The sequence below is a fragment of the Schistocerca serialis genome, chromosome 3 (assembly GCF_023864345.2).
Source record: "Schistocerca serialis cubense isolate TAMUIC-IGC-003099 chromosome 3, iqSchSeri2.2, whole genome shotgun sequence".
Lineage (NCBI taxonomy): Eukaryota > Metazoa > Arthropoda > Insecta > Orthoptera > Acrididae > Schistocerca > Schistocerca serialis.
Window position 1 is genome coordinate 225,485,607 of NC_064640.1, and position 15,206 is coordinate 225,500,812.

Here is a 15,206-nt window from a genome sequence, read left to right on the forward strand (position 1 = left end):
TGAGATATTGTTATACAGTAAATTTTACATGAAATTTAGGTATCTTGTCCACATTTCATTCTCAACGTTGTGGCAACTAAAATCGACCATATGGAAAGTATACTCTATGGACTTTTACCTCTGCAAACTCTTCAAAAATTTCGTGCAATGGTTTACTATATTTAATGCTGCATAATAACTGTGTTGAACATCAAAACAAAATTAATTCATTTATGGGGGGAAGGTATCAGTCAAGAAAATGTGTAAAAATCTAATTTTTGGGCCAAATAGTTTTTGTGAAATCGAATGATAAGTGTGTCAAAGCAGTCAGAACACCATGTGTCTGCACAGGCGAGCAGTGCAGTGACAAACGCGCACAGCGCAGAATGCAGGGAGCACGTCTTTGTAGCAGCGAAAGGGTTAATGCGGCCGTAGTAGCTTTACTTCATGAACTGCGCGTTCCCTCCTAAATGTAAACTTGCGAATTATTCTATACTATGGCACTGCTTCTCTTGGTGCGTGCGTCGTGTGCAACTGGCAACGCAGCAATCTCCCGCATCTGGGCGGGCATGCGCGAGCCGCCAAGATAAAAGAATTGAACTATAGTGCACACATAAAGTTACACAGATGTAAACACACCTTTACAAGCAGGTTAGTTTACATGCATCTAGCAGTAGTTTTGTCAGAGAAAGTTGTTGTTGCGTCAAAAGAAAACTTCACCTGATAAAACAATAAATTATGAGACAGAATTTCCTCCAAGTGCCTATTTTCTGGGGGCAAAACTGTTAGTACGGCCAAAACATATAAAATTATACAAAAATACCCTAGCTTTCAAAACTATCTGCTGCTGCTACTGCTGCTGGTGTGTGTGTGTGTGTGTGTGTGTGTGTGTGTGTGTGTGTGTGTGTGTGTGTGTGTGTGTGTGTGTTTTGTATGTTCCACATCTTCTCCTAAACCAGTGGACCAATTTCAACCAAACATGATATACATATCCATTACTGTCAAGCAACAATTGCTGAGGGGCAAGAACCACCTACCCACCACAGTTCAGGACATATGACTTCATTAACACTGAGATGCATGAAAAACTGCTACATTGTGCATGACATTTACATTTTTTACTCCTTTGCTACTAACTCTATTCACAACACATTTTGCAGACACTATCCACAAAAGCTGCTGAATGTAACTATAAAATTATATCATTGTATGATATACAGATCAGGAGAAACTTTTGCATCATGCATGACATTTAAATAAACTTATTCTTAAGTACTAAAACACTCCTAGTCAAGTCAACTTAAGGTAATCCCTTACACCTGCTTGTGCTTTTGGCATGTTTGAACTGTGAAGCACAAACGGCATTAGACGAAAACTATAGCTGCCTACAGAGATATGGAGAGGCATTGCCATAGTGATGTTCACAAAACTGCACATCTCACACCAAGTATACTGCTCAAATACATACAAGGTTTCATTTCTAATAGAAAATTGGCAAAATTAATATCCACGCAATGCTGGGTTTGTCAGCTAGTAAGTCTATAAAAATCAGCAGCAGGGTGCAGTGCTGTTTATGAAAGAAGACAGTATATTGAACATTTCAGAAACAGAAGTCAGTGTTTCCAGTAAATGTTCAGTATTTATGAGAAATAACATGTTCTTACGTAGTACTTGAAAGTCAGTAATAAAAGTTAGTGTGATCTTATAATCTTTTAAATGAACAGATGCATCACCCATGGGGCAAGTGAACAGCCGATCTATTTCCTAATTCTTGTCAGTAAACTTTTACTTGTGTTTTATCTTTGTATCAAACTGATGTTGGACATATGATTTATCTATGGATAAACAATAAACTAAACAATTGTGGCTTCATACTTCTACAAACATTATTCATTGTATAGGAATCATAGCCAGAGTTAGGAAATTGTATGTCCTGTTTTCCTCATTATATTTTCCACACACAGTCAAACATCAGTTCAGTGTCAGTTATTATTACTAAATTTTATGGACAGAAAACTAGAACTTACAGTGTTGACATAAAATTTACACTTCATATTGCAGGTAAGTGTGGCTTGGTGGTAAAGTGCAATCTTTGGATTGGTGACTGATTTACTTTTTCTATTCCAGGTAAACTTCGAGTAAAACACACTGGATATTCTCATTCAGAATAAAGCAATAAATAAATAAATATGTACAGTATTATTTACATATTTTAGAATCACAGTGAATAAGTATTGTCACACATACCTCAGAAAGTACAGCAATGCATAAATATTCAGTAGCAACACAATATTTAGTCCAGTTTTTAGCTAAATGCTTGTATTCCAGTTATAGCTCTCCCAAGAATGAGAGCATGGATATCGTGAGTACCTATAACAGATTGATCAAGTGCAGTTGTCCATTATTTGCATTCAGGAAACAAAGAGGAAAAAGACAGAAAAAGTATATGACCTTACCTTCATATGTATTGACTGATTCCAGATTCAGAACATGTCTAATAACATGATATTCATCAGAAATGCCATTCCCACCCAACATGTCACGGGCAGTGCGTGCAATGTCCAAAGCTTTTCCACAGGAAATATGTTTCAATATTGATATCATTTCTGGAGTACACCTTAAAAGAATATGTACAAAATGAAACTTTACTTATGTGGAGAAAATGAAGATGGTTTAATATGTAAGTGAGAAAGTGAGGAATTTGTGTAAAATCTTGAGAACAGCTATTTTTATTACATTATTATGAAACACGCAATAACAAATGGCTTTTCATGTAAGACAACTTTTGTTGGTGAAACTGAAGCATATAATTAGGAGACCACTCTTGCATCACAACATCCAGTTTCATACTACACCTAGTCACCTAATAGATAGCTGCCTCATCTTGACATACAAGACAGCTGCACATTATCAGAACATGGAATCTCCATGTCCCCAATGCATGGTTAATGACACCCCAGACCAATTCAACTGGGATTATGTGCAATCAGGACATCAAATATCCCTCAAACCACTGTAGCGTGATTTTGACCTGTTGGTATGGATTGTGTTTTCCTGGGAACGCCACATCTGGTAGGGAGACCATAAACTATGAAGGAGCATATGTGACTAATAAAAATACTCGCATATTCCACAACTTTCATAACGCCTTCTATAACAACCGCAGGTCCCAACAAGGTCCATGTCACCTTTTCCGAACCTTCAACTGAGTTGCCACTCTGCTACTAGGAAATACATATTTCAAACTCTAATCTCTAATAGGTTACAATATAATTAGTTTGCTTTTGATAAATATTAGTGATATCAGAATATGAACATCCAATAACCTATGCTGCTTTTGCAGTAATCATTTCTAGCTTCTAAATTATCAAAATGTGACCTCTGTTGAAGTTAATCAGCAGTTTTCTGTAATCTCAGAATACGGAGTACACTGAATGACTTAATTGCACTCTTGGCACCTGTCATGCCATGAGTACATTAATTTGAGATAGTTGCTTTGTAGGAAAGAGAGTGGTCCCGTTTTCAAAGTGAACACTTCGGCATGCCACATGACTGGCAGTCATCAAATTTTGTACTGGTCATTGGCATAACAGTTGAGAGCAGGATGTTAAAGATATGCAATATTAGCATATTTCATCAAGATCAGATCATGTGTATATGGCACGTGAGACACTTCATTTGAGGCTATGCAATTGATGGGCTTTTCATATGCCACTCTTTCAAGGGTGTTCCTGAGGACTTGCTTATAGGGAAAATAACTACCACCAATGTCATAAGTCATGAGAAATAACACAATAATGAAAGAGATTGCCACTAGCTCCATTAGTTAGTGCAGGTTGTAAGATTTAAGTGGTGGGCCACAGCCAGTTCAATGCAGAACAACAACAATGTCATTTTCTCCTCTGTCATTCCTTAGTTGCTTCAAATTTCATGGAGGTACGTTTCAAAAATGTAAGTCAATGAAAGTTAGATTGTTTATGCCATATACGTTTCACTTCTTTTATTCATGAAGCATCTTCAGTGGCCTGTAATACATTTTTCTTTTTATACATAAAATAAATGTATTATGTAATAGTTACAATATGTTACTATGTTACATTTTGTCATGTTTTTCTCTTGTTTTTTAGATTACAAACAACTTTTATTTCACAGATCTTGTGAGGTTCAATTATCATTTGATGTTACTTCCGATTTTCAGTATTGTTTGTCCATATGTGTGGTCCTGTAGCTGTGTTCGTTCAGTCCCCATGCTCCAGCTGGCCGATTTCTGGCAGTTTTTTCACCCACATTTATTACAACACATTACTTGCACTTTTCATTTTGTGATCAATATGTGCTTGTTTACAGTATGTGGTATTGCCAACTATCACCATGTGGTTTATCTTTTGTCTTTTATGTGTGGTTTCATATTTTTCATCTGTTTTGTGTGTGTCTATTTTGTTATGTGTAAATGTTACATTATTTGTGAGAGCAGTCTTCTTTTTCCTTAAGTGAATAAGTGTGTGTGTGTGTGTGTGTGTGTGTGTGTGTGTGTGTGTGTGTGTGAGACAGAGAGAGAGAGAGAGAGAGATGGGGAGGGGGGGGGGGGAGAAAGAGTCGTCAATTATTTACTCTGGTTAATGTTTCCGATTTCTGTTTATTATTGTTTTAGTGGCTAACATGATCAGAGAGTTATTGATTACATTAATTAGGTCATTAATTACTTTCTTTTTCATTGCATGGGCTCTTTGTATGTGAAAGTTTTCTCGTAATGTCAGGAGTTTTTTGTTGTGACTGTTCACTCTTCTCACATAAAATTATTAGAGTGAACGATCGCAACAAAACTCCTCATATTAGAAGAAAACTTCCACATGCAAAGAGCCCTTGCAATGAAAAGGAAAGAAATTAATGACCAAATCAACACAAGCAATAACTCTCTGATCATGTTAGCCACTAAAACAATAACAAACAGAAATCTGAAACATGACAAGAGTAAATAATTGATGGATCTCTCTCTCTCTCTCTCTCTCTCTCTCTCTCTCTCTCTCTCTCTACACACACACACACACACACACACACACACACACAGACACACACACACACACAATAAATGAAAAATGATAAATGTGGGTGAACAAACACCAGAAATCGGCCAGCTGGGGTATGGGGACTGAATGAATACATCTCCAGAACCACATATGGACTAACAACACTGGAAATCATAACACCAAATGATGATTTAACATCACAAAATTTGTGATACAAACGTTGCTTCTAATCTATAAAACAAGAGAAAAACATGACAAAATGTAACATACTAACATTCTGCAACTACTACATAACACATTTATAAAAACTAAAACTTTGTGTTCTGCCTTATGGCAGGTCTTGTCATGGAGGAAGCCTCATCAGAGAGGTCCACCCCATGACCATCTAGGGAAGTGATTCCAGTGGTGGTTTCCTTTTGCCTTCCACAGATGATGATGAAATGATAATGAGGACAACAAAACACCCAGTCCCTGGGCGGAGAAAATCTCCAACCCAGCCAGGTATTAAAACCGGGCCCCATGACATGACAGACCGCCACGCCGACTTCTCAGCCATCAGGGCGAACACACATTCATTATATGTATAAAAAAGAAATATGTATAACATGCCACTGAAGATGCTTCACAGACAAAGGAAGCAAAAGGCATATGGAGATAAACACACTGCCTTTCATTTAGTTGCATAGATGGAACATACCTCCATGAACAACAATGATGATTGGTCAGCACCCACAATCATCCTCTCACTATAATGTGTAGAAGTCACCACTCTCACATGCTTATTGAACATCAAAGAGCATGGATATTCATATCATCACTGGACACTGACAGTAAAGAAAGTTACCTGAACTGACGAGCTGCAGAACACACTGGTACACTCTTATGGCGGGGTACAATTACACCAAAAACCAGGTGAGCTGTTTTTCCAAAAGAACACCATTCAGGCCAGTAGCAGTGGTATAACCATATGGTGGACATGTACGTGGAATGAAATGTGGTTCCTGGTATGACTAACATTGTTCCTCACTGGTGAATGATACAACCACCTTCAGCCCAATCAGGTGCACACTAAATCTCTCACCTCCCTCTCCAGGTGACTTGTACCTTTAGAAAGACATTCCCTTATCTAGTTGCTCCCAAATTGGAACACTGCATGAAATGAGAAAGTTTTCTGGTCCTCCAGGTCACCTGACCTTAATCATATTGAGCACATATAGGACACCATATGTATGTTTCTTGGATCCATTTCTGGCCAATTTCTGTGTGTTGTGGTCAACAGTTGAGTAGTTACGGATCAGGGTGGCTATCTACACACACTGTTTCACACAGCCCGAGCAATGACATGTCACTGCTGTCATAAGGCCAAAACGTTTTGCTAGATGCTATTAGGTTATATTCCTCACTACTCCATAATACCTCTGGTATTATGACATCCCCCCTGGGTTACTAGGTGAGCTCAATCTTGACAGAAGGATGTTCATAATATTAATATTATAGGCAATCGGTGTGTGAGGAATTTTCTTAAGCTTGGTCTTCAGTTTTTCCCAATATCCACCCGTCATCCATTTAAATTTGTTGAAATACTCCGAGACAGTCACTGTGTGAAATGTACTAACTTATCTCGTGTTTAAAACAATTTTATTTTAATAGTAAAAATTGCACAATTTAAATTGAATTTGTTGTATATAAATCAATATCTTGTAGGAATGAGTCATTTTACATTCCATCACAAATTATTTTGTGAATATTGTTATGGCATCAAAATTTATAAGGTTTTTTTTTTTTTCTAAAATATGCGGATCTGATTTGGTAATTCTTACCCATCACCTGTAACACGTTAGAATTACATAAATTCTTCTATAGAACAGAAGGAGGTGTCAAGGAGAAACTTTCTCAGTTTGTTCTCAAATTCTGCTTTGCTGGCTGCCACACATTTTATATGCCTCATTAAGTGATCAACAATTTTTGTTGCAGCGTTACACCACCCTTTCTTTTGCTAAAGACAACCTTTATGGGGAGTAATGGATGTCATTTTTCTTTGTGGTATTGTAATTATGTACATCATAATGTACTGTAATGAACTGTAATGGATTATTTACAACAAACTTCATGAGGTAATAAATATACTGTGAAGCAGAAGTGGGGACGCCCAACTCCTTAAACAAATGTCTACAAGGTGATCATGGGTAAGCTACCACACATTATTCTTGTTGATAAATAATTAAACTTTAAGTGTTTCGTGATACAACACTGGAAAATTCTTACTCTTATCAGTAAGTATGACAAGCACACTTTTAGGATCCATTTTAGAAGTTCTGGGCATGTTATTCATCTGCAAATGTGTCACATGACACACGAAAGTCATGTTTTTTTATCAGCAATCACATTAAAGGACATTTTGAAGTTTTCAACCTCAGATGATTTTCACGAGTATTCATTTTACAGGGTGATTATAATTAAAGTTAAACTTTCAAAACACTGTAGAAATAACACCACTAGTCAGAATGATGTCAAATTGCAATGGAAAATTATTGGAGAAGGGGAAAAACGTATGGCAGATGAAAAATATAGTATGAAAATTGATCAACAGATGGTGCTGCATGTGACAGAATAGGTAAATGAAAACACCTGTCATGAGCACGACACATTGAAGTTGGTATAAACGCTCCAGGTACACGGCTTTTCCTCCTTTCGCATCTGCGATGTTCGCAATGACTGTCTCAATGCAGAATCACACTCTGCTTGTAAAGCTGTATTACAAGAACGATGACTGTGCACACATCATTCTGTGGAAGTACTGGACACTGTAGGGTTTTAAAAAAGGTGTTGGTCCAATGACTGCCGTGGGTCTGGAAAAAATTATTCATAAATTCGAAAAGACGTGTTCTTTTGGTGAGCAACCTGATAGACAGAGGAAACAAATTGATTCGACGTCAGTGGAAGCAGTGGCCACAGCAGTGCAGGAGGAGACAAGTGGTGGTGTGCAAACGTGTAGTGCATGGAGAATTGCCTGAACATTGGACATACCCATGAGCATTGTGCGTAAAATCCTACAAAACACTCTTCTTTGCTACACATTCAAAATTACCCATGTGCACGAGTTGCTTCCTGTTGACCTGCCAGCAAGAGAGACCTTTGCTTGCATGGAAGTGGACAATGATTGGCCAGGGAAGATTTTGTGGAAAGATGAAGCCCACTTCCATCTGACAGGGTATGTCAATACACAGAGTTTTCTAATGTGGGCAAGAGAAAATCCACACGCAAATCAACCGGTTCCACTTCATCCTGAAAAGGTCACTGAGTGGTGTGGGTTTACGGCATCATTTATCATAGGGCCATATTTTTTCGAAGAGACAGGTGCTTCTGGTAAGTGCTATGAGTGTCTCTTGCGCAATCTAGTTATTCTAGCTCTCCAAAAGCCTGGATGTGTGGATGGGATCATTTTTATGCAAGATGGCACACCTCTGAACATTGCAAATCCAGTTAAGCAGCTGCTGAAATGCCATTTCAGAATTGCTAGAATTATCGGCCGCCATTTTCTTACAGCCTGGCCATCCTGATCACCTGATCATAACCGTATGACTTCTGGCTGTCCGGCAGCCTGAAAGATGATGTGTTCAGTGTTCCGACTGCAAACTTCGCTGCATTGAAGGCACGCACTGTGCAACACATTCTGGACGTGACTCCGGAAACACTTCCATCAGTTGTGTAACATTCTGTTCCTCAATTTCAACTTGTTGCAGAAAATGGTGGACAGCATACTGAACATTTTTTGGACCAGTCACACAGAAATTAATAATGTTATCTGATTTTGATTGATGCTTTTTGTACGGTTTTTGGTCTCAGGACAATTAAAAACTGATGTAAGTGATGCTTTTTATGTGATTTTTGGCCTCAAGACAATTAAAAACCAATTTTTCCCATCCAATGTGATATGAACTTGCCGTGGTGGATGGGCTTACGTAACTAACAGTATCACACCTGTACACGCATGCAAACTGAGTAGTTAAGTTTGTTTAACGTCAAACGTACACCTTAGGCATTGTTGTATGATTCATTTGTCATTTGTAGTTGACCACTAATAAATTATAATGCTTACAGTGCCATCTATTGCTACATTTTGTAACTATTTATTTTCCGTCTGCCATATGTTTTCCCCCTTCTCCAGTAACATTCCGTTACAATTTGACGTCATTCTGACTAGTGGTGTTACTTCTACAGTAGTTTGAAAGTTTAATTTTAATTATAATCATCCTATATTATATCTTGCATGATTGCCCAATTTTGGCCTTGCAGGCCATTTTCAAGCATTGTAGGTGTTGATGTGTTGTGCAGTTACCCTGTTATTAAACAGTGCATACAGCCGATCTGAAAGCCAGCACATGACGTGCAAGTATGGCTGTGGTACCCCATGTGAACCAAATACGCAGTTACATCAATTAAATATCTAGGTGTAAAGTTGCAAAGCAATATCAAATGTAACAAGCACATGACATCAGTTGCAGGGAAGGCAAGTGGTCAAATTTGTTTTATTGCAAGAAGTCTTTTTAGTATGGCTCATCTCTAAAGGAGGCCACATACAGAATACTTCTTGAATACCACTAGAGTCTTTGAGACTCTACCAGGTAGGATTAGAGTACATCGAAGCAATTCAGAGGCACGTTGTTAGATTTGTTATTGATAGGTTCAATCATTATATGAGTATTATGGAAATCCTCTGAGAACTTGAATAGGAGTCCCTGGAGGAAAGATGACATATTTTTTGTGAAACACTATTGAGAAAGTTAAGGAGACCAGCATTTGCAATTGTCTGCTGAAGAATTTTACGACACCCAATGTACATCTTGTGTAAGGAATATGAAGTAAACATAAGGTAAATTTGGGTTCATACACAAGCAATTAGACAGTCTTTTCCCCCTCACTCCATTTGCGAGTGGAACAAGGAAGAGAATGACTCGCTGCTGTGCAAGGTAACCTCTGCCAAGCACCATAAAGTGGCTTGTGGAGTATGTATGTAGATGTAGATGTCTACATCAATTTATGGAAGTAAAGGAAAACATAAATAACTTTGAGAGGATCTGAACTCTCCTCCATCAAATTTGTGTCCAGTTCCTGTAATTAGTACTCTTCCTTGGGAACTTTGCAGTGTAATAATGAACCTCAGAATATACTGTAACTAAGTACATGATTTCACAGTACTCTAATCAAATGAGTCATTTAGTTTACAAAGGACTTACTCAGTGAAAAATATAGTAACATGCTAGCCATTTATATGATCGTCCTTTAATTAATATTAAGCTATCTTTAATCTCCATTTTTCAACATACATTGATTTATACTTAACTATATGTGCAATGTCACATACACTTTACAGTCTTGTACATTCAGAAATTTTTCAATTGTATACAAGCAAAATGGCACAGTGTAAGACACTCAACTCATTCGGTTCAAATCCCCACCTGGACATCCTGATTTAGGTTTTCCTTGATTTGTTTAAACAGTTTAAGGCAAATGCTGGGAAAGTACCTTGGAAAGGTACTTTTAAAAGGGCACAGCTGATTTCCTCTCCAACCTATTTCTAATGGCCTCATCATTGACAATGTTAAGCTCTAATATTCCATCCTTTTCCTATGGAGATGGAGATGTCAAGCAGACATGATTTCAGTTTGCGTTTGAAGTTAATTATATTGTATATTAGATTTTTCATATACTTGGATAAAGGGTGAATTATTTTTGGGACTGCATAACCCACTGCTTTCTGCATCACACTAAGCCTGAGTGAGTTTTGTTACCAGGAATTTCTGAGTTGAAAGTGAACATCTTCATTCCCAAATGAATTACATAGCATTTCTTGTGTAACTTTGAAAATTATGACATAAAAGTAGTTACAGGTCAATGTGTCTTTATAGAGGCAGTTAATACCACAGGACAGAATTCTAGGATGAAAAATGTTATTTTTCTATAATATACCTTATATTTTACCCTTATTTAAAAAATTTATTTTCAGTAATGAACAAGTTTGGATTATCTAAGTTTTTTTCAACATATTTCAAATTAAGTTTTGATTTGATTGAATATGTTGTTTTCTCTTTGTGATTAAAATCAGCAATATTACAAATTCTTATTCCTCAAAAATTAGTACACTTACAAATTCTTATCCTTCAGGCGACTCACATGAAGACATGCTTGAAGACCTATTGATATTTCTGTAAGCATATCTGCTAATTTCTTCTGAATGAGCTGGGTGGCTGCTAAAGGCCGTCCAAACTGGTGACGCTCTAGTGTATATCGACGTGCTTCTGCTAAGCAAAACTCTGCTGCACCCAGGGCTCCCAAAACAATACCATAACGAGCATTACTAAGACAGGTAAAAGGTCCATGGGGAAAAAGGGCACAAAAAAAGAACCTTAAGTTACAACAGATCCAACACTTACAATAAAAATGTGAAATATGGAAGAGTTTATTTTGAATATAAATAGAACACACAGAAAAATTTTATCATCTTCACTTCAAACATCAGGCCTTTTTTAGTTTTGCCTGTTACAGTATGCATCAATTCCTCAGTATTCTTCGAGTTCATTATATCCACATTGTGTAAACTGTATGAACCAAATGAGTATTGATTATATAATCCAATGTGCCTCAACTAAGAATACATTTGCCATGTTTACCAAGATTCATCCACAAGATAACAGATCGTAGGGATGAGAGGGTATTTTTTTTTTTTTTTCTTTTAGGCTTTGAAGAATAAATCGGATCAGCCATCATAAATGAGTGTAATGAATACAACTTTAATCTACGTGACAATCTGATTGTTGATTTGGAAATTATGTACATATCTGGAGATGTGAATTAAGGTCAGTGAGAACCTAGGGATGAGAGTTACTTTTTTCTTTTAGGCATTGAAGAATAAATCGGATCAGCCATCAGACATGAGTGCAATGGATACAACTTTAATCTATGTGACAATCTGATTGTTGATTTGGGAATTATGTACATATCTGGAGATGAGAATCTAGATTATTCCATGATTGAACTTAGAACATCCAAAGTGATTGTGTCAACAATTTGCTTACAATACTTCATGAAATCGGTGCTCAGCTGCAGGATGATTTGCCTCATAATGGGGAAGAAGAAGATAATTTGAAAAAGAGTAGCAACATAATTGTACAAATTTTCTCACTTTAGATGAAAGAGTAGTGTCTCAAACTAATTGTATTTTCTTAAAATTAGTAGAAATGGTCATACATATTGCAAATCTTTAACTGGCAATACAATTATAGTAAATAATTAGTTTTATTTCCTACAGATGAAATTATGCTGTTTTGATATCAGCCTGTAAAAGCAGACATAAGTTTGTATCTTTCAACTTTAAACCTGCCTATCTCCTACCACTTACTTTTCAAAATATTTTTCAAGACTATTTATGATCAGATTTATTGACATGTTGCAATTCCTTTCTGATTCCTTCCCAATTTGGTTTCCATATAAGATACTTCACAGAGGATGCTATAATCATTTACAGGAATAAAATACTTTGTTAACAGTATCCTCTGAGAATCTTTTTGAATTTTTGGACCTCTTCCAGGTTAGACTTACAAAATTAATACAGCCTGGGAAATCAGATAGTATAGACTCTTTCAGTGTTTTACCCTCAACCTATTCTTATCTTGATTTTTCATTAATGGCTTTCCAATGATGGTAAATAATCAGGCAGCAATGGTTGCCAATAAAATAGCTGTACAGATCAAGTATTACTACTACACAACACAAGCCACAAAAATGTCAAATTTGTTAATACTATTTTATAATAGTGAATGACACTGTAAGTCATTGAAATGAGATAAATGTGCTGGAAATTCAGAACATACAACATGTAAGGTTCCTATGTAGCCAAACAGACAATTAAATTAGTAGCTTATTGATAACTAACTGAAGCAACAAAGTTTGCTCCAAAAATTATTTTCTGACAGTATGACAGACAAGTGATTCTGTTATATTCTTTGTGTATTTCTATCATCTGCACTAATGAAAAGAATTTACATTTCATAGGCCATAGTTAAACAGAAGAGGGAAGTTCCACAATTGTAATAGGCTTGTCTCTCTCATACACATGGCAAACATGAAAAAGCCAACACACATTACAAAAAGATGGGTAGAAAAGGACTTGCCAAAGGTGGATGTACCAGAATTAAATAATACTAAATATACAATTATGTACCAGTTTCTGAGAAGACATAAGAAAGGAAAAGAAATACGCCTGATTGGCTGACTTTGAAGTAAAGATGCTGTAAATACAATAAATAGCTACAAACCCACAAATGAATCCATTTCAAAAATTTACAATCACAATGTACTATCTTTGCATGACAAGACTATGAAATACGCAGCTCTTTTTTTCTTTTTATTTACACATCAAGTTCCGTAGGACCAAATTGAGTAGCAAATCTCCAAGGTCATGCAACATGTCAGAACATGAAATTACAACATACAAGTAATAACAGATAAAATAAAATGTATATGAACTCAAAAAAAGACAAGCCATAAGTTTGAGTAAGCACAATCAACAATATAACATAGGAATGAGCTTAATTTTTCAAGGAACTCCTCGACAGAATAGAAGGAGTAACAAATGAGGACACTCTGCAGTTTCAATTTCAAAGTGCATAGATGACTGCTAAGATTTTTGAACTCCTGTGGTAGCTCATTGAAAATGGTTGCAGCAGTATACTGCACACCTTTCTGCACAAGGGTTAAGGAAGTGCAATCCAAATGCAGATTGGATTTCTGTCTAGTATTAACTGAGTGAAAGCTGCTAACTCTTGGGGATAAGCTGATATTGTTAATAAGAAATGACAGTAAAAAATAAATATACTGAGTGGCCTATGTCAATACCCAGACTAGTGAACAGGGGTCAACAAGAGGTTTGCGAACTTATTGCCCAAACTGTGCATTTCTGAAGCACAGATATCTTTTGAGAATGATAAGAGTTACCCCAAAATATAATACCATATGACATAAGACTTATGTCATAAGTGAATGAAAATAAGCAAAGTAGACTAACTTTCATGTTGAACGATCACGTACTTCAGATACCAATTCGAACAGTAAAAATGGCATCATTAAGTCTTTGGACAAAATCCTGAATGTGGGCTTTCCATGACAGTTTACTATCTATCTGAACACCTAGAAATTTGAACTGTTCAGTTTCATTAATCATACGCCCATTCTGTGAAATTAAAACGTCAGGTTTTTTTGAATTGTGTGTTAGAAACTACAAAAGCTGCGTCTTACTGTGATTTAGAATTAGTTTATTTTCTACAAGCCATGAACTTATGTCATGAACTGCACTATTTGAAACTGAGCCAATGTTGCACATAACATCCTTTACAACCAAGCTAGTGTCATCAGCAAACAGAAATATTTTAGAGTTACCTGAAATACTAGAGGGCATTGCATTTATATAAATAAGGAATAGGAGTGGCCCCAACACTGATCCCTGTGGCACCTCCCATTTGACCATACCCCACTCAGACTCCACATCACCACTATTCTCAACACTGTGAATAATGACCTTCTGCTGTCTGTTGCTAAAGTAAGAAGTGAACCAATTGTGAGCTATTACCCACATTCCATAATGGTCCAATTTCTGCAGCAACATTTTGTGACCAACACAGTCAAACACCTTGCTTAAATCAAAAATATGCCTAGTACTTGAAACCTTTTGTTTAACACATCAAGTACCTCACAGAGAAAAGAGAATATAGCATTTTGAGTTGTTAAATGACTTCTAAAGCCGAACTGTACATTTGATATCAAAATGTGTGATATGAAATTATCAATTATCCTTACATACAGAGCATTTTCAATGACTTTAGCAAACATTGATGGCATAGAAATAGGTCGAAAATTGTCTACATTATCCCTTTCTTCCTTTTTATAAAGCGACTTTCCTACTGAGTACTTTAATCATTCAGGAAACTGACCATTCCTAAACGAAAAATTATAAATACGGCTAAATACAGGGCTAACATGTGCAGAAAAGTACTTTAATATTCTGCTAGGCACTCCATCATATCCATGAGAGTCCGTAGTCTTCAGTAATTTAATTATTCACTCAATCTCCCCCTTGTCTGTATCACTGAGAAATATTTCAGACATCAATCTCGGAAAGGCATTTGCTAAGATTGTTATACGATT

General features: G+C 36.5%; 1 pseudogene; it reads right to left on the reverse strand.

Annotated features, from left to right (window-relative positions):
* Positions 1 to 2,224: 2,224 nt before the first annotated feature.
* The window catches only part of LOC126470762 (glutaryl-CoA dehydrogenase, mitochondrial-like), a 29,346-nt pseudogene continuing 16,364 nt past the window's right edge, over positions 2,225 to 15,206 (reverse strand).